This window comes from Quercus robur, chromosome 9, assembly GCF_932294415.1.
Source record: "Quercus robur chromosome 9, dhQueRobu3.1, whole genome shotgun sequence".
In the NCBI taxonomy this organism is placed as follows: Eukaryota; Viridiplantae; Streptophyta; class Magnoliopsida; order Fagales; family Fagaceae; genus Quercus; species Quercus robur.
The window spans coordinates 29,770,124-29,791,470 of NC_065542.1; the positions used below are offsets into that span (position 1 = coordinate 29,770,124).

Genomic DNA, 21,347 nt, shown 5'->3' on the forward strand with positions numbered 1-21,347 from the left:
GAAAACTAAGAAAAAGGGGAGTTGGTTCAATAGGGAATGCACCCGTAGATCGGTTTCTCTCTCTCCCCCTCCAAATCTTACCTTCTTCCAAAACGCAAACAAGAACTCTTTCTTTTGGGCAACAACCATTCAGGTTCGACTCCCTCAAAGCCATTAATTCCCATGACAGGATCCTTTTCCTAGGGGGTTATTTGCATTGAGAAGAGGCGTTCTCTCCTCTTTGGCTTTGCTACGGCAGACTAAGCTTAAAACTTAATTTATGCCCATTTAAATTAGCCAGTATTATTTTCTTCATTTTTTCTCTGTGATTGATATCATTATGACTGTAATCATGCTTTATTAGCAGGGAATACATAGCCATTTATTTAAATAAGTCAAAGTACTCTGTTTTAGTTATTATTATATCTGTTTGCCGTAACTCGTTTGCAACAGTTCTGCTTGCCATAAATTTGCTCCTAGCAGACAAGGCATAAGTTTGTGCACAAACCGGCCCAAGTTGAGTTACAATTGGACCGGCCCCAACTCCTTTACTCAGAAACACTAGAACCCATCACCGCAGGAGGCAACCCAGCCCATTACCGCAGGAGGTAGCCCAACATACCATATCATACAAAAAATGCCCCTACATTAAATTGGCGACTTCACTGGGGAGTTAGGAAGCAGACAGGGGCAAAGGAAAAGAAAACAGAGCCCCTCGCGAACAATGCCACCCAAGTCCAGGATGACACAAAATATGAGTGCCATACCCTCACAAGCAGAATCCAGGCCGACGATGCCTCACTAAGAGCAACTTAACCAAACAGAAGGTGCCAACAGAACGGGGGCTGATCCTCAACCTTAGACAAGAGTCCCCATGGACAATGTCAAAACCTTTGTCGAAGTATTGCAATCATTGCAGCACTCGCAGCAACAAATGATGGAAGAGATCCGTCAACTGAAGGTAGACAAAACAAAAGAGAAAGGCAGCCAGCATGACTCGGATCATGTGGCAGACAGAGAAGAGACACTGGCAGGAGGTGTCCCTCAGAACGCAGGACAGCGTTTCATCATCGTGGCTGAGGTAGCGGCTCTCTTGGAGCAAGAGAGAGCCAGAACACCAAAGGAGAGGTTTTACACAAAGAGACCTCCCTATCCTCTAAAAGTACTCAACAAGCCATACCCGGAGAGGTATGAACCAAGGGCCTTTGCCCAGTATGATGGCAGGAAGGGAAGTGTAGTAGAGCATGTTAGCAAATTTATTGACACCCTTAGCCCTTATGCAGCAGACGAAGACTTATGTCTACGGGAGTTTTCAAAGTCACTGTGCGACCAGGCATACACCTGGTACATTGGCTTAAAATCAGGATTAATCCCAACTTGGGATGACATGGTAGACGTATTTTGCACTAAATACTTTCACGGGGAAGAAACGATGACGCTTGCAACTCTGCAAGCAACTAAGCAAAGGAATGGAGAGGATCTGATGGAGTACATCAAACGGTTCAGGGACATAGCACTTGATTGCTATGACCACTGTGAAGAAAGGACGTTGGTGGAAATGTGCATGACCAACATGATTCGGGAGTTCAGAGCTGTCTTGGAGAATCTTGAGATTTCCCAGTTTGCACAGCTATTGCAGAAAGCTAGAAAGACGGCTCAGTTTGTGAAACTCAGTTCAGATAAGAGGAACGCACCGCAGGCTATGGCGGTGTCCATTGGAAACCAGAGAAGGAAAACAGAGGGGAGGGAATATGATACACCCCCACCCCTACCCTGCACTCCTAAGGAGCTGGATGTACTACTTGACAAATGGATATCGGACGGGATCTTTAAACCCAACCAGGTTTCTAGAGAGCCTACGGAGGAAGAAATGAGGGATCCTCGCTTTTGCCGCTTGCACAACTATGTACAACACCCCACCGCAGAATGCTGGACGCTCCGCAGGCTGGTGCACCGCAAGATCAAAGAAGGCATATTAGAGCTGACCCAGCATGAAGTTTAGAGAAACCCACTCCCAAACCACAAGGGAAAGGGTGTAGCAGCAGTAGTGATATGTGCAGATCCGGGAGAAGACGAGGAAGAAAACTTGGCCCTGCCTACCGCGGCAATTACCACCCTTCAGCAGAGTGCCAAGTTCAAAAATCTATTTGACCAGTTGGGACTTACAACAAAAGAAAGAAAAATAGCCATGGAGGCTTTGGTAAGCATCGCCTCCGGAGCAGGGGTAGAATACCTATCAGCAGAGATACCAGAAGACAGGGCCCTCCTACAGGAATCAACAGAAATCATATTTAGCAGTGAAGATATGGAAGTGGGGCACCCAGATCATAGGAGACCTCTCTATTTAGCAGCATCTATAAATCAAATCCCTATCAAGAGGGCCTTAGTGGATACAGGTGCTTCCGTAAACCTCATTCCATTGAGCACCCTGCAAGCCGCAGGAATTTCAGAGAAAAAGATCCAAGGATGCCCGATGGAGGTAACGGGATTCGGTGGAAGAGGAGAGTATACCGCAGGCCACATTCAGTTATGGTTGAAAGTAGGCCTTATAGCCTCTCTAGCTCGCTTCCACGTGGTCAAAACGGAAGTATCTTACCATGTGCTTTTGGGAAGACCTTGGTTACACAAACACCGACTAGTCTCGTCCACCTACCACCAATGTGTGAAGGGAAGATTGAATGGCAGGATGATACACATAGCGACGAACCCTTCGCCGTTCGAGCAGGCAGAAGCCCACTTGGTGGAAACCATGTTTTATGATCAATGGGCTCCATCTGGAGAAAATGTGGTTGCAAAGCCATGAGGCACCTTTGTGCCTAGGTGGGAAGATGTTCAAGATGACCCAGAACCAGATTTAAGAGAGCTACTGGCGCGAAAGAAGAAAAGGAAAGAAGCGCCTGCCGCAGAGCCAGATGAAGTACCTCAGTGCATCAGGGTCCGAAGCCTTGATGGCAAGATTGTCTATAAATTATGAAAGTGCGTGGGGCCCACGGGTGAGATGCAAGTGGGTCCCACCCAAAAAGGGCAACACAAGAATTTGGCGTGTTGCGTTGCTGAAAGAAGTTTGGGAAAAGAAGAAGAAAAGGATGAGGCAGTTAGGGCAGAAAGGGACATCCAAGTTATGGCAAAAGAAGAATTGGAAGAAGTTGACTTAAAGTCTGACTCGCAAGAACTAAGGCCCATCTCAATTAGTGCAAGCCTGACAGAAAAGGAGAAGTCAAAACTCATACTACTGTTGAAATAATTCAAAGACGTCTTTGCTTGGGATAACAATGAAATGCCAGGGCTTGATCCCGGGCTTGTTGCGCATACGTTAAATGTGGACTCAAAGGCCAAACCGGTGGCCCAGCCTGCCAGGATATTTCACACAGAAATAGAAGGGTAAATAGTCAAAGAAGTACAGAAGTTGCTAGCCGCAGGATTCATCAAGCCTATCCAGCATCCCCGCTGGCTATCCAACATAGTACCAGTAAAGAAGAAGAACGGGCAGATAAGATGTTGTGTAGATTTCAGGAATCTCAACAAAACTTGTCCAAAAGACGAATTCCCACTTCCAAACATGGATTTACTAATAGATTCTACGGCAGGAAATGTCATGTTCTCATTCATGGATGGTTTCAGTGGGTACAATCAAATCAAGATGGCGCCAAAGGATGCAGAGAAAACTGCCTTCAGAACACCCATGGGCAATTTCTACTATACTGTGATGCCCTTCGGGTTAAAAAATGCGGGTGCAACTTATCAACGAGCAATGATGGCCATATTTCACGACATGATGCACCAGGAGCTAGAAGACTATGTGGATGACATAGTGGTTAAGTCAAGGAAAAGGGAAGAACACTTTCGGGTGTTAAAAAGAGTATTTGAAAGATGCAGAGCTTTTAAGTTAAGAATGAATCCCCTCAAGTGCGCATTCGGAGTATCCTCTGGGAAATTTTTGGATTTCCTGGTTCACAGCAGAGGCATAAACATGGATCCGGCCAAAGCCACGGCCATAGCAACTATGAGACCTCTTACCACAGTAAAAGAACTGAAGAGCTTCTTAGGAAAAGTCTCATATATCCAGAGATTCATCCCTGGGTTGGCATCAATCACCTCTGCTTTCACCAAGTTGCTTAAGAAGGGGCAAAGCTTTGAATGGGGGAAAGTGCAGCAGACGACCTTCAAGAGGCTACAGCAGATAATGATGAACCTCCCCACGGTGCAGGCCCCTATTTATAAAAAACCACTGCTACTCTATCTGGCCACCAACTCGTACGCCATTGGCGCACTAATCGCTTAGGAAGACGGAGGTGGTACCGAACAGCCAATATACTATATCAACCGCACCTTAAAAGATGCAGAAACTCATTACCCAAGGGCAGAGAGAGCGTGCCTAGCCATTGTATACGCTTCGCAGAGGTTGCGTCACTATTTCTTGGCATACGAAGTATGGTTGATGACTAAGTCACATGCCATTAAAGCTTTGTTACAACAGTCGATTCTCTCCGGCAGGATATCCCAGTGGTTGCTACAATTATCACAATACGACTTAAGAATGAGGACACCTAGGGTAGTGAAAAGTCAAGCTATAGCGGATTTATTGGCGTAGTTTCCAAGAGAGGAAGAATTCCCGCTGGATGATGAAGTTCCAGGGGAAGTAGCTATGGCAGAGGAAGTCAGGGAACAGTGGGTAATGAAATTTGATGGGTCTTCTACTACCCATTTCGAAGGGGTGGGAGTAGTTCTGTATCATGAAGAAGACATGGCAGTGGCACTGTTATTTAAGTTGGAATTCCCCTGTTCAAACAACACGGCGGAGTATGAAGCCTATCTAACTGGGCTTGCCACAGCGCTCGAAATGGGAGTCAAACATTTGAAAGTACTGGGAGATTCGAACTTGGTCATCTGCCAGGCCAAATGAAGTTTTTCCTTAAAAGAGCATAGCCTAGCTCCGTACAGAGCAATGGCCCAGAGAATGGAAGAGAAATTCTCAACCTTTGAGATAGAACATGCTCCGAGAAACGAAAATCGGTTTGCGGATGCGTTAGCCGCATTGGGTTCGCAAATAATCTTTAAAGGGAGTAGCACTAACATAGAAGTCAACAAGAAGGAAGAATCCATCATTGAGGTGTTGAAGGAAAAGTTCCGGGAGGAATAGGGCGAAGGGGATTGGCGAATCTCCATAAAGGAAACCTTGGTGAAGGGAGACGACGCAGCAGAATTGAAGATATTAAAAGACTATGCCTTGGTAAAAGAAAAGTTGTACCACAGGATGCCAGGTGGGATTTTATCCAGATGCGTGGGCCAGAAGAAGCCCAAAGAAAATTGAAGGAAATACACGACAAGACTTGCAGGTCTTGCGGGGAAGTCAATCTTTACCGCAGACTCCAGAGAGCAGGCTTCTATTGGCTAAGCATGGGTAAAGACGCAGATCAAGTCCAAACCCAATGTGGGACCTGCCAGCTTGCGACAGACAGGGAGGATTGGAGAAGCCCTTTCATGCAGTACCTAACAGAAGGCGTCCTGCCACAAAGGCACAGTGAAAGGTACAAGCTTAAGAGGTTGGCAACACATTACTTCTTGCATAACACGGTCTTTTCAAAAAAGGATATGATGGAGACCCTCTGAGGTGTTTGGGTCCTGAAGAGGCTAAAGAAATGATAAAAGAAGTACATTCCGGGGAATGTGGTGAACATCAGGGGAAGAAAAAGCTTTACAGGTGCCTGCTGCAAATGGGCTACTACTGGCCAACCATGAAGAAAGATGTGGCAGAATTTGTAAAGAAGTGTCACAGTTGTCAGGTACAAGCCAACTTAATTCATACCCATCCACAAGGCTTGCACAGCATGGTCACCCCATGACCCTTCCACACTTGGGGGCTAGATTTGGTAGGGCCAGCCAACCCGCCATCACGTGGGTACATATGGATATTGGTAGCTACAGAATATTTTACTAAGTTGGCGGAAGCAGTACCACTCCGCAAGGTTTCAGGGGGAGCAATGGCAAACTTCATCAAAGAAAATATAATCGTGAGGTTTGGGGTGCCCCAATAGATCATCAGTGACAATGGCACACCGTTTGTCAACAATGATGTAAGGAGAATGCTAGAGTTCTACCAAGTCAAGCACCACTTTTCATCACCCTATTACCCTCAAGGGAACGGGCAGGCAGAGGCAACAAACAAAATTCTCATAAAGATCATCAGCAAGATGAGCCAAGAGTACGTGGGAGGATGGGCAATGCACCTGCCGGATGCTCTCTAGGCATACAGAAAATCACCAAAGTCAGCCACAGGCTTTTCACCCTTTTCCTTAGTCTACGGAACTGAAGTAGTGAGTCCGGCAGAAATAATGACACCGTCCCTAAGGGTTATGCAGATGCGAGAAAAAGAAAAAGAATGAGAAGTCTTCATAGCAGAAAGGTTTGAGGACCTGAAAGAACTTGATGAAAAGAGGGAAGAAGCCCAGGAACGCAGCCGGAGATACAGGCAGAAGATAACTGAAGCCTACGGCAGGATGACCAAGGAAAGAGTGTTTGCGGAAGGACAACTAGTGTTAAAGTGAGTCCGGCAGAAATAATGACACCGTCCCTAAGGGTTATGCAGATGCGAGAAAAAGAAAAAGAATGAGAAGTCTTCACAGCAGAAAGGTTTGAGGACCTGGAAGAACTTGATGAAAAAAGGGAAGAAGCCTAGGAACGCAGCCGGAGATACAGGCAGAAGATAACTGAAGCCTACGGCAAGATGACCAAGGAAATAGTGTTTGCGGAAGGACAACTAGTGTTAAAAATGACAGACTACGTCAAGCGAGGTCTAGCAGGACCATCCAAGTTTGCACCAAAATGGGAGGGACCCCTTGTGATAAGAGAAGCGCATCAAAGTGGGTATTATCGCCTAACTCAAATGGATGGCAGGGACTTGATGGACCCCATCAATGGAAAATGGCTGAAGCGTTATTTTGCTTAAAGAAGAAAGTTATGTGGTTGACCCCCTTTCCTTAGTTGTTTGTTTATATTTCCTTTACTAAACTTTTTCTTTTATTCCCCCAAGTGACTATGTCACAAGAGAAATTGTAACGTGCTTTCATGAGTATGCAATGAAAAAGTACGAAGTATTAGCATTATATCATAGCAGTAGTAAAGAAAAAGTAGCAAAATGTAGCATTATTACAAACCCAAACTGTGGCAAACACAAGCCAAGTAACTACGGCAGGAAACATAAAAGTGTTATGTATGACATAACAAAAACAGAGAAACAAAGAAAAGGAAAGGAAATGGTGCTATCATCAATGAAGTCCAGAAATGAGACTCTGATCACCAAAGCGACTGGGTCCACCAACGCCGGAAAGAAGACGCTCACGGCGACCCTCCAGATCAGCCACCTCTTTCTTCAAAAGCTCAATACGAGCGTTTATGGCCTCAACAGCTGGCTAGACTCTCCTCATGAAAAAGGCTCGGGCAATCTCACGTAGATGCTCAAGAATAAACTCCACAGCAAAACCCACACTGATGAGCTCCTATATCACGGCCCTCCACTGCAGGATCCTCCCAGCAGAAACAGAGTCAATGAAGGTATGCTCGATGTCATTCAGCACACATCCCAGCATCTGCAAGAAATGCTCCCTAAAAGAGCGACCAAGGCGAAACTCCTGCATAAAATTGCTGTGATGACTGTAGAGTATCACTAAGTGTGAGACGCAGTTCTCAGGGACTCGGAAGCCATAAAAGTCCACGTAAGGAGGACCAAAAGCCCAGAAGTCTACCGGACCAAGGTCGTTAACCTCCGGCTGGTCGAAACGGATAAAGAAAGATGCAGCATTATCCGGGACGGTGGCAGAACTACTACCCGCCTCAAACTGAGAAGGGATAGTAGGGAGTGGGCCTACAACAAAAAAAAAAGGGAGGGGAATGCAAGGCAAAATGAAAAAAATGGCACGGGAAGAAAAGACTTGAAAAAAAAGAGAGGATGAAATAGGAAAAGAAAGAAAGAGTGCCAAAATTACCAGGAATGGGGGTTACAGGTGTAGCAGAAACAGGTACTGCAGGCACAGAAGAAACAGGGGTAGTAGGTACGGTTGAAACAGGTACTGAAGGTGCGGCAGGAATAGGCGCTACAGGTGCGGCAGGAGCAGTCATTCCCACGCCTGCTGTAATTTCTGGCCCCTCAGAAGTTTCTGCAAGTGGGGAGATAAGTATGTAAATGAAATGCAAATGCAGAAAGGAGATAAGGGGAAAGGAAGACACATACCCATGAAGTCAGGCTCGGGCAAAGCACTCCCCTCTTCATCAGAGTCGGAAATTCTCTTTTTCAGCACGAGTGCATCATCAGGATCCTCAAAAATGTCATCGGATCCCTCTGAAGATAAGTCCGGATCAGGACCACAGGTAGCAGAGCCGGGAATGGAGGAAGGAGTAACAACAAGTGAAGCACTACCCTTTGCAGCCTGGGAAATAGCTGCAAAAGGGTCACTAGTCGAAATCACTAGCGGCAGAACGGGAGAAGTAGTTTTGGCTTGAACAGCGGCAGGAGGAATGGCTCCCTCTGAAGGAGTGGGTCTCTCAGCAGGTAAGGGTGTAGTCTCACCAACCCCTTCGACATGAGTACCCTCTCTAGGTACCGGCTCGGCAGAAAGGGTGGGAGTTTTGGCAGGAGTCTTGTGTACAGCAGGAGGAGCAGGCGTTGCTAATACTGCCTCGGCCCCATCAAAAAAGCCTTCCATAGGCACACCCATAGAGGCGGAAATCTCCTCGGCGATGGGGCGATATATGGATAGAGACTCAGGCTCCTCCTAAAAAGAAAATTTTTTGCTAAGTAAAAAAAAAAAAAAAAAAGGGGGGGGGGGGGGAGGCAAAAGACCCGTGGCGGATGCGTGCGAAAAAGAAAGAAGAAAGAAGTGGAGAAAAGGGACTCACCTCAAATCCAGGCTCATCGAGCAAAATGGGGCGGGTAGCTGATGAGTCTTCCTTATACTTGGACTAAAAGGAAAGAGGCAGAAGAAATTGGCGAGTTAGCCGCAAGAAAATTAAGAAATTTTATCGAAAAAGGAAACAAGGGAGAAATAACTTACCCTCCGTTTAGTGGCAGATACGGGGTGAGGAGTAGTTTTCCTTTTGCTACCACGAGTCCTGCTAGCTAGCGGAGCACCTGCAGGAGGCAGTGGTGTGGCAAGCTTGGTTTTGTCGGCAGACTTGGGTTTGGCAGGCGCCTTCTTGCTCGGTACAGAGAGATTGATTACCTTAACTATTTTCTCCCAACCAGGGGGATAGTCACCAGCGTGCCAGAACCATCCTTTCTTCTCTGCGTTCCATTCAAAAATGGCTGACCGGCTTTGTTTTCTAGCATACGCTAAAACGGATTTAGAGGGAAGCAACAGGCGAGGGTTAACCGAGACAACCATGCTTAGCCCTTCAGGGGGAATAAGGGAGAAGCCACGACTCCCCGCTAACTCAGCCACAAATGAATCCATCACTGCATGCCAGTAACTGTGCATGGGAAAAGTGCAGACACCCTCCCTTAGCGAACCAGGGACTGTAACGGCGCTGAAACGCTTCTTCCAAAAGTTAAAGGCAGTCTACCGCAAGAAAGGACGGATTGAAGTAGGAGCTCCCATGAGGGAAGAAATGTCATCGGGGATGTCTTGATCCAGTCCAAACTGCCTTCTCACCCGGTTGGTAGGATAGTGAACAAATCTAATGCCTTCATCGGCTAGGTAAGGTAATCATCTAGCATTGGTAGCGGCAAGATAGGTAATCCCAGTTTCATCAAAGCTGACCAATGGGGTAGTAGTCCCAACAACAAACGAACCCATGACAGAGTCCGCACAAGTATAATCAGCACCCAAATTTCTATAGGCTCTCCAAGAGAAACCCACACCTTCATCAAAAGATTCAACCACAGAATAGCCAATCGGCTTCAAACCAGACCAACAAAAAGCAAGCGGAAAATCAAATTCAAACCTACCACAAAAATCGGTGATCACTCTCGGACAACTCTCGTACTTCTCTTTGGCAAACCGAGCGGGTCTACATTTTGTCAAGTATTGAGCACAACGCTCAAACAACCACTGCTGAAGTATAGTGCAGTGAATGGAAGAAGTGACAATGTGACATGTCCCAGCCTAGCTCTCATCATTACGAAGGATATCTAGTTGAACATACAAGTGCCCCAAGAACATAGGAGCCAGCGGCAGGCTCACCCCAGCAGATATTTTTATAGCCAAACGAAAGTACAAAGGTTTTATGGCATAGTGGGGGTGGGACCCAAAAACAAACTTGCAAAGCCAAAATGTAATAAAAGCCGCACGGCGGGCAGCAGCAGAAAACTTAAAGGAAGAACTCACCCAATAGGACAACTTGGCGTTTCCGGTCATCCTTTTCCTCAGTTCAACCTCAATGGCCTCTTCCTCAGGAGAAAGCTCTAAGGCGGCAGGATCGGTATCGCCGAGAATGGGCAAAAGCAACTGGTTAGCCACATCTTCGAGAGTCACGGTGAGTTCGCCGCATAAGAAAAAGAAGGTGTGGGTGGTGGTGCACCATCGTCGGACCAAGTGACGGAGGTTATAGAGGTCCCGGAAATTCGACAAGCAACGAGACGAGACTATAGCCTTCAAAACGCCGGCTCGCTGCAACAAACCCATAAAACTCGTGTCAGAAAGCTCGTTGTCAACCCATTTCTTCCAACCCGAGGATGTGCCGGACCCAAATTCAAATTGAAGGGGTACAGGAAGTGAAAAGCCTTGGCGAATAGACAGATCGGGGATTGAAAATACCAAAGGAGCCCAAGAAACAACGGGGTCTCGCCGGACAAGGGTAATCAATACACGACCCGGCAACGGTGGTACATAGTCACCAGGGATTTTTGGGAAGTGAGGATTGATTTCATACCAAGGGTCGATTAAAGGAGCGCATTCGCTGTCTGGGTCACGCTCCGTCTCTTCTTTAGCGAACCGCTCCAAATCAGAACGTTCCGTCTCCTTAGGAACGGCAGGAGAATCGGAAGCAACCGCCTTCCTTTTGCAACAGGAAGAACCTTGACTTTTCACCAGAGACACGGTAAGGAGGCTTAGTCGGAGAAAATGGGTATGGGTGTTTGAAAGGAAGAAGGAGAGTAAGAGACGGAGAGTGTGTGTTTTGGGAAAGGAAAGAGTTTGTGATTAAAGTGCAGAAGGATTCTTCCTTAAATACCCAGGTCATTAATATCAGCATGAAAGGAGGTGACGGGTCAGCCATCATAAGGGAATGGAATTAATGAAGCGGCGACTCTGTTTTGAAAATAACTGCCAAACTGGGAAATTCGAAGAGACAACCCTGTTCGCTGCAGGAAGGAGAATATATGTATGTATAAGAAGGGGTCCACAGCTTAAAAAAGACCCGCGAAAAAAAGAGAAGAAGAAAAAAAAAAAGATGAGAGAAGGGCAGAAACGCCTTTTCATTCACATATGAATCGCAGGAACGTTTCATATGTTCAGGGGGCTAAATGTTGAGGGTCATTTGCGGAAGCCCAGGCAGACAGAAAAGCCCAATAATGAGGGCTACAAAGAATTGACAAGGTAAATAGCAAAAAACCCATTAGGCCCAAGCGGCAGGAATAATGGATCATAGGCCCAACAAATAAATAAATGGGTCTTGAAGAAGCAAGCAGGCTTAAAGAAGCCAGGAAAGAAAGAAATAGCATTCCATGGGCAGAGTATGAAGTAGAAAAGTGAGAAAGGGCTGCTGCAGGCCCAAAGCAATGCAAACTAAGAGAGTAAGGGGTTTATGGCAGGCCTATGAACCCCAAAGATAAGGATAAGGTTATTGGGCTGAGGAAGACCAATGAAGTTAGTAAAAAGCCCATGGGAGTGTGGAATTAGCAAACTGGCCGAGAAAGCCCAAAGAAAGCAATCGGGTCATGGATACCCAAAGGAAAAGCCCAAAGGGACATAGGAGCCCATGAGTAAAAGCAAAACAGTACCCATGACGGGCCACTGAGAAAAGGGATAAACGGCTGGCCCAAAAAGAGGTCCAACAGGATTAAGTTATTACGGCAGGAATAACAATTCAACGTGGCAGGCAATAAAGAAAATCAAAAGTGGGCCAAAGAAATGTAAAGCCCACTATCATACGAGGCCTAGCTCCTGAATGGAGCGAAAAACCAAAGAAAAACCCACATGAAAGGCCAGGAAACGCAGACGGAGAGTCTCCAGGTCGCGGCAGACGCATGAGCAGCAGGCAGACTCTTGGACAAATTTGAAAGGGAAGCACGCGTAAGGCCCAGGCACCACTAGCCTGTACCCAGCCAATATAGGACATGGTGGGGCCATGGGCCAGAGGTAAGAGGTAAAGGGGGTATGGTTTGGTGGTGAGGAGAGGGGAAAAGATCTATTTGCGGCTCCTACCCAGGCCTCTTTTGGGAGGTACGTCCTGCTGGGATGATAGACCACTCAAAAGAGGCAAGTTTAAGGGGGAACCGTTGGGTGCATGCTCTGAGAGTAGAGAGAGAAAGCATTAATATCGTGGCTGTATACAGAGGAATAAAACAAACCCACCTCTGTCTGGCGAAGGTGGATGTCGCACAATCCTGGTGGTCGGCGAGTACATCCAGACCAGACAAAGGTGGTTAAGGGGCAAAACGGTAAAACACTAGCCACGGCAGACACTATAAAAAGGCTCTTACCGAGCCCTGTATAAAGGATCGAAAAACAGAGTATATTTTCGGAGTGGAAGAAAAAAACAGAGCAAAAGGAAAAGAAAAAAGATAAGAAAGAAAACAGAAAAGAAAAGAAAGGAAAACTAAGAAAAATGGGAGTTAGTTCAATAGGGCATGCACCCGTAGATTGGTTTCTCTCTCTCCCCCTCCAAATCTTACCTTCTTCCAAAATGCAAACAAGGACTCTTTCTTTTGGGCAACAACCATTCAGGTCCGACTCCCTCAAAGCCATTAATCCCCACGGCAGGATCCTTTTCTTGGGGGGTTATTTGCATTGAGAAGAGGCGTTCTCTCCTCTTTGGCTTTGCTGCGGCAGACTAAGCTTAAAACTTAATTTATGCCCATTTAAATTAGCCAGTATTATTTTCTTCATTTTTTCTCTGTGGTTGATATCATTATGACTGTAATCATGCTTTATTAGCAGGGAATACATAGCCGTTTATTTAAATAAGTCAAAGTACTCTGTTTTAGTTATTATTATATCTGTCTGCCGTAACTCGTCTGCAATAGTTCTGGTTGCCGTAAATTTGCTCCTGGCAGACAAGGCATAAGTTTGTGCACAAACCGGCCCAAGTTGAGTTACAATTGGACCGACCCCAACTCCCTTACTCAGAAACATTAGGGCTCATCACCGCAGGAGGCAGCCCAGCCCATTACCGCAAGAGGCAGCCCAACATACCATATCATACAAAAAAGGCCCCTACAGTTGTAAAATATTTTCCTTTAACTAAAACTTTGTGTGTAAAAACTTGTAAAATATTTTACCAAAAAAGCAAGTGTAAAATATTTTACAAAAATCTCACAACCTCACACCCGACTCTCTCTCCCTTTCTTATACTTTACTCATCCTCTCTTAGACTGCCCAACCCAGCAACAACACCCACCAGCCACTCTCCACCTCCACTCTACCGGCACCCCTCGCCACCCTTCACCTCCATTTTGGTGGCACCACCATCAGATTTCGGTTTGTTTTGTCATTGGAGAAGTCGCCGTGAAAGGCCTGAGGTGAGCCTTATCACTGCTGCTCCAGTGCTCGTTGGTTGGATCTGGTTTTGAAAGCTACAAACGCCACTGCTAAGATCTCTTATCTGGAATCTCTGAGAGTGAGTGGGTTTTTTGTTCCTTCACGATCTGGGTTTCTAGGATGGCTTAGGGGTTGCGGTGGGTGGCTGGGTGGGTTTGTGGGCCGTGGTGGTTGGGCGGGCTGCAGTGGCTGGTTGGCTTTTGTTGATTTTTTCTCTCCGATTTGTGATTTAGGTGGCTGGTGGTGACTGTGGTGATTGGGTTTGTGGTGGTTGGTGGTTGTTGGTTTGTATTTGCATTTTTTAGTATTGAGGTCAATCCAAACACTTGAAAATTTTTTCCTGAAAATATTTACATGTAAAATTTTTACATTTGAAATTTTTTTATGTCGAAACAAACAAAACGTTAAAAAAAATATAATTCAAAAAGAATGTGTTCACAGTATGCAATATAAATGTGCAACAAGATTTATCGTTTTGGATCATTAATATCGCATTTAATTCAATACATTAAATCAATAGAAAGTGACATTAAAAAACAAAGATTGGAATAATAAAATAGACCCAACAAGAAGTGTAGAAAATTAGGAAGTGGGGGGTGGAGGATGAGGGTAAACAGAAAGAACTTCGGATTCTAAAAGGGAAACATGCTTATCGAGCATTGACACAACAGCTTCAAACTCAGTCACTTGTTGCTCTATTGCATCAATCTGCTTTGCACATATTGGTCAAAGTTACCACCCTTTGACTTCAACTGCTCCACGAATACCCTCAGCCCAGATGCCACGCCACCCATCCCTTTGTATTCTTCACCCACTCTCATTCATTTTCTCCAACACTTCTAGCTCATTATTCGTCCCCTTATTTCAAAATCAGAACCCAAAATTACACAAATCCCAGAAATTTTATTAAAGAAAAGAGTAATTAGAGAGAGAGAGAGAGTACTTGGAGCTGGGATTTGATCATGGTGGAGATGCTGTTGAAGAGATCGTTGAGTGAGTCAGCGAGTTGGTCATGAACAGCCTCATCCTTCTGGGCCATGAGGGTGTCGTTGTGTTTGAGTGGTTTTGTGGGGGATGAAGAGAAACGAACCTTGATGTCGATGATTGCTTGGAGTTTTGGGGAGGATTACTGTTGGAAAAATGAAATGAACAGCCGAAGTGGACAAGGGAGAAAACCTGAATGGGCTCTTCTTACTTTGTTGGCTAGCCAATAATGAGCAACACAATTACCAACCATTTATTTACTTTTTTTTTTTTTTTTTTGACGAGGAAAATTCCATTTAAAAGCAGACAAGTTACAGCAAGGCATAAATAGCAAGCCAAGTTACATACAGTCCAAGTGCAGCAGTGTCCTAACTATAGGAGGAGAAACACCCCTCCACAAGTGACGGACATTATTACATCGAGCAAACTTGGCAAGCTCATGAGCCACCCTATTAAAGTCCCTTTTCAGGTGCCGAATCTGCCAGTGAGCAAAACCATCGAGGAGGTTCACTATACCATTAATAATGTGACAGAGCCCCCCACTATAATCCTTAGCTAAAATGCACTGCATAGTAGCAAGAGAGTCCGATTCAATGATGATCTGTTGAAGGTCCATTTCTCTAGCTAGAAGGATTCTTGCCTCAATTGCCAGAGCCTCAGTCTCATCCACTGTGAAGCAGCCAGGAAGAACACGGCAGAGAGTAGTAGCTGCCTGGCCTCTGTAGTCCCTGATAATGACTCCAATATTAGACAGCGCGCCAACTCCACCCATCGCTCCGTCAGTGTTGATTTTGAACACTCCATCAGGTGGCTATCTCCAACTCACCTCACCAGCCTTAGGGCCCAAAGAGCAAAATTTTCCAGCTTCCTTGAAGTCAGAAATCAAACTGACTGCATAATTCTATATTTGTTCAGCCCCCTGACAGACCGACTCAAACACCCCCAGATTTCTGTTATGCCAAATAGCCCACGCCACCACAAATAAAATCTCTAATAGCCCACGCCACCACAAATAAAATCTTTAAGTCCTTAAGATTACCAGCTGCTAACACCTTCAAAGCAATATCCGATAAATCTAAAGACTTAGCACCTAAATCAATTTGGCAATCTTTCCACAATCTCCAAACCTCCTTCACGGCATTACAGCTACACAGAGCATGCAGGATAGTTTCATCCTCCAAGCCACACACCGGACATAGCCCATCCGTGCTAACCCCTCTCTTCCTTAAATTAGACATAGTTGGCAATGCATTAACACAAGCTTTCCAAGAGAAAATTATTATTTTTGGGGGGATTTTAAGAAGCCATATCCGTTTCCAAAGGGGAGTTCTAGGGTCCCTGTAAGAGCACTCGCCACTACCAGAAGAATTTATCATAGAAAGAGCCACATAGTACGCACTTTTTATAGAAAAAACTCCCTTTTTGTTTCCCACCCAAATTATTTTGTCCTCAGGAAGATTATGGCTTAATGGAATATTGAGGATAGTTTCAACCTCAAAAGGAAGAAATAAAGATTTCAAAGTGTCGACCTTCCATCTTTTTGTGTCCTCATCAATTAACGCCGAAACCATAGGAAAATCATCAAAAGGCCGAGGAGGAGAAATTACCTTATAAGTTGTTGGAGTGGGGAGCCACTTGTCCTCCAAAATGTGGATTAGCCTTCCGTTACCAACTCTCCAACGAGAGCCATTCCGAACCACTTCAAGACCTTTAAAAATGCTTCTCCATGTGTATGAAGGGCTGCAGCCCAGTTTTGAGCTCAAGATATCTCCACTCGGATAGTATCTAGCTTTAAGTACTTTTGCACAAAAGGAGTCCGGGTTAGACAAAAGTCTCCATCCCTGCTTCGCGAGCATTGCTAGATTGAAGGCTTGGAAGTTACGGAATCCCATGCCTCCATTTGATTTTGCTTTACACATCTTCTCCCAACTCACCCAAGCAATTTTCCTCTCTTCTTTTCTTTGCCCCCACCAGAAGTTTCTAATCATCCCTTCAATCTCTTCACACAACCCTTTCGGGATTAGATAACAACTCATGGTGTAAGTAGGCATCGCTTGCACCACAGCCTTTATCAAAATCTCCTTTCCTCCTATGGACAACAACTTCTCTTTCCATCCCGCCAACTTCCTTCCCACCTTTTCCTTTACTTCTGCAAAAACTTCGATCTTGGACATTCCAATGATGGATGGAAGCCCCAAATATTTCCCATGCTTTGTGTCTTGCATCGGACCAAGGATGTCCAACACTTTACACCTTCTTTCCTGAGGGGTATTATGGCTAAAAATAAAAGATGATTTCTCCGCATTAATTTTCTGACCAGATGCAACTTCGTAAAGCTCAAGGATCTCAATTATTTTGCGGCATTCTTGCTCAGAAGCTTTACAGAACAAGAGACTATCATCCACAAAGAAAAGATGAGTAACCATAGGACATCCTCTGCAAATGGATATTCCGCTCAACATTTGATTCCTTACTGCCTCATTGATTAGAGAAGAAAAACCATCTGCACATAATAAAAATAGATAAGGAGATAAGGGATCCCCTTGGTAGAGACCCCTTGTAGGGAAAATACTACCATGGACCACTCCATTAATAATCACAGAATAAGAAACAGTAGTTATGCATTTCATAATTAATTGGATCCATTTTTCATGGAATCCCATTTTTTCCATAACATCTTCAATAAATTTCCACTCAACACGATCATAGGCCTTACTCATATCAAGCTTAACCGCCATAAAATTTTCCTTCCCCTCCTTTTTATGTTCTAGGTAGTGCATTAATTCATAGGCAACTAAAACATTATCAGTGATGAGCCTCTCAGACAGAAAGGCACTTTGGTTTTCCGATATAATCTGAGGAAGGATGCTTTTTAGGCGATTAGCAATAACTTTAGACACCAGTTTATAGACTACATTGCATAAACTTATCGGCCTAAAATCAGACATTTTCGATGGACAATTAATTTTTGGGATTAAAGTGATGTTGGTTCGATTTATATCAGCAATTGAAATATCATAATTAAGCACATTCAGCACCATGCAAGTAATGTCATTCCCCACCACATCCCAGTATTTTTGAAAAAAAATTGCTGACATACCATCTGGGCCCGGAGCCTTTGTAGGGTGCATTTGCTTTAACATGGTTATGACTTCTTCCCTTGTAAATGCCGCGATCAGCCCCTGGTTCATCTCGTCAGTCACTTTGGTGGGTATTGTGTTAGTGACCTCCATAATCCGGCAAGGGTTGGAAGTAGTAAACAGAGCCTCAAAGTAAGCAATAGCCGTCGCCGCAATGCTCTCCTTTGTATCACACCAATTCCCATTTTCGTCCCAAATGCCACTAATAGAGTTTTTCTTTCTCCTTTGCAAGGCCTTTGAATGGAAGAACTTCGTATTTCGGTCCCCTTGGCCATACCAGAAAACTCTTGATCTTTGGTGCCAAAGAGTTTCCTCACAATCAAGAAGGTCATTAATCTCCTTTCTTAAACTATTTATCTCCTTCCCCATAACTCCATCTCTATCTTGCAAGGTTAACTCATTAAGAGCTTTCCTTTTTCTCTGAATTTGCTTCGGCACATAACCAAAAACTGCCTTATTCCACTTCTCCAACTCAGCAGCACAGCTTTGAAGGCTTGAAGAAATGCTATCCGGAGTGCCCCTGTGCAAGCACCCCTCCCAAGCGTTCTTAATAATATCCTTACACTCCTTTTTTTTTGTCCACATTTCCTCGAAATGGAACCTGCGCTTCCTGGAGGGCTACATAGCTATGGAATCGACAATCAACAATGCACAATGGTCGGACGTCGAATCAACCAAATGGAGGACTCTAGTGCCGCTAAAGTAGCTAATCCAATCATTAGTAGCCAAAGCTCTATCTAACCTCAGATAAATGCGATTATTCCCTTCTTGCATGTTGTACCATGTAAAATCCGGACCGCAATACCCCAAGTCTTTAAAACCGCAAGTGTTAACCACCTCACGAAACCCATCCATTTGCCTTTGAGGCCGAGGAGCCCCTCTCATCTTCTCTTCCCTAGACAGAATCTCATTAAAATCCCCATAACACAGCCAAGGAAGCTTAAATTTCCTATTCAGAGCAGCAAGCTCATCCCAAGATTCCTGCCTTCTGTGAGTTTCTGAATTTCCGTAGAAACCAGTCATACGCCACTTAAATCCCGAGTCCTGCTCTGAGATAATCGCATCAATGTGATTTCTAGAATAACCCATAATTTCCAAGGCAACTTCTCTTTTCCACAACATCGCTAAACCACCTCCCCTGCCCTTCCTAGGCACAATCAACCCATTAACAAAATTTATTTTTTCCATAATTTTTTCCATAGCTATCTTTTTAATTTTTGTTTTTGACAGAAAAATAATTTTGGGATTCCATCATTGGACTAATTCGCCCAACACACGAACTGTCCGAAGGTTCCCAAGCCCCCGGCAGTTCCACCCCATTGTAATCATTGCTCCTGGCGGTGCTGCCTAGCAGCCATCGCCGTTTCCTCAAAGAAATTTTCACAAAAAACAACATTGTTCTTACCTTCCTCATCGCAACTTCTCTTCTGGGGTCGCCCTTCCCTTTCTGCAAGCGTGTCTGTATCATCACACCTCTTGGAGCCTACTACTATCTCCAGAGACTTTAAACCAGCTCCTTGGGCCTTTCCTACCTCCCTGGCCATCTTCTTTAAATTCCCCTTTCCCGTTCCACTCTTTCCTTTGTTTGGGCCGGCCTACCCTGCTTCTTCAGTATTATTTTTCTTAGTTATCTTGGGCTTAAGTGAGCTGACTTCTCTTTGCTCTAATATGTCTATCTTGGGCTTAAGTTGACAAGAAACCCCTTTTTCCTTCAAATTGGGCTCCCCGGCCGAGCCCACCCATGAAGCCTTTTCTTCATCTTTAGTTTCGGACAAGTCCCCAACCAGATGACTTTTGGTTTGTCTTTGAGTGCTACGTGTCTCCTTTCCCTTGCTTTCTTCCTGTTTCTCAGCATTCAAATTGTCACATCCACTCTGATGACGTGCTGCACCCCTCTCTGACCGAGCAACTTGTCCCTTCTTTTCCAACTTTTCAAATCTTTCCCACCCTTCGAGATTGACCCATCCGCCCCAGCTGCTTCTCTTCTCACCTTCAGTTTGGACAGAAGCCTCCATCTCCCCCGCCGTGGCTTGAGCCGTCTTCCCTAAATCATCTCCATTTTTTGATTCGTAGCTACCTCTGCCTGAGATCCTGAAACCACCGCCACTCCCCAATTCTCTAAATCCCTCATTTAATCCTTTTGCCAGGCTTCCAACCCTCAGCCATTCACCATATTGTTTTTCCATTGATTGCTTCTCAGTCACCACTCTACAATGCTTCTCATCATGTCCTATTTTTCCACAGCTAAAGCAAAATGTTGGCAGTCGTTCATATTTAAAGGACACCCAACATCTATCCCCATCCATGTTGGAGACATATCCACCTCTTCTCAGTGGCTTTTCAATTGGTAATTCAATCCTTACACGCATAAACTTTGCTTGGTCAGCTTGCCACGACCGTTTATCCACCTCAATAACTCTTCCTATCTTACTGCCGATGTCAAGCCCTGCTTCCTCAGTCATATATTCAAAAGGTAAGCCCCAGACTTGAATCCAAAAAGGGGCATGAGTGAAGACCAAGTTGGCTGAGGATAAGCCCCTCCTCCATCGACTTAAAAGCAGGAGGTTATTCTCAAAGTTCCACGGCCCATTTCGCTCCACCCATTCTAACTGAAACATTGAGCTGAACTTAAACTGCAAAACATTGTTTCCGACCTCAACTATTCTAAGATCCGAACCCATCTTCCAAGTTGATCTCAGAGTATTCTTTAGGGCTCTCTGATTTTGATTATGATTTACCAATAATTTCCCAAACAAACTCAGAGCACATTCCTCCAACAAGTCCGGTGAGCTATTTGAAGAAATGAAAATATCCTCCTCTTCTTCTTTAGTAAGCTGTAAGTTTTTAAGACTATCAACTATTGAATGCTCCATGACAAGGCGAAAAGAGCAAAACAGAGAGAAGAAACTAGTGTCAGCAACGTGAAGACAAAGAAGAAAAGACCCTTAAGCTCTGACACCTAAGGGAGGAAAGTCTCGCTCCACGACGAGAGAGAAAAAACTCCTACAAGGGAGAGTGTCTAAAAGAAGATCCTATTTGTTTACTTATTATTATCTTGAATCAATGGAGTATAATTGGCTCGCTTTTTTTTTTTTTTCCTCTTTTCTTTTAGAGAATCATAATTGGATCCTATTTATTTTAGAAACTTTAAAAAAATTCATTGGAAATTTCGGAAGACGATAATTGAGTTATAAATATGTTAACATGTTATTATAAATATTTTTTTTAGTGGAAAAGAGAAATAAATTCCATGACATTGTATTCTCAAAGTACTAAATAAGTGCACATTTATTTATTTTTATTATTGGATCACTATACATTATGACCAGAATAAATGAGTGAATTTTTACTCAATTATAAGGGGTCAATTTGAATGGATAAATGGATTTAAATAGTTATGAGTTAAAATGACAGAGGACCGATAGATTTTTAAGATGGTAATAAAACATGTATAAATTTAAAATAAATTATATATATATATATATATATATATATGTATGTATTGAATGAATAACAAGTTATTTTTTATAGTATTTTTTTCGAATAATACTTT

The 21,347-nt window shown here is 44.4% G+C and overlaps 1 pseudogene; it reads right to left on the minus strand.

Annotated features, from left to right (window-relative positions):
- Positions 1-14,124: 14,124 nt before the first annotated feature.
- On the minus strand, positions 14,125-14,898 carry LOC126700413 (biogenesis of lysosome-related organelles complex 1 subunit 2-like; annotated as a pseudogene).
- Between the last annotated feature and the right edge of the window lie 6,449 nt (positions 14,899-21,347).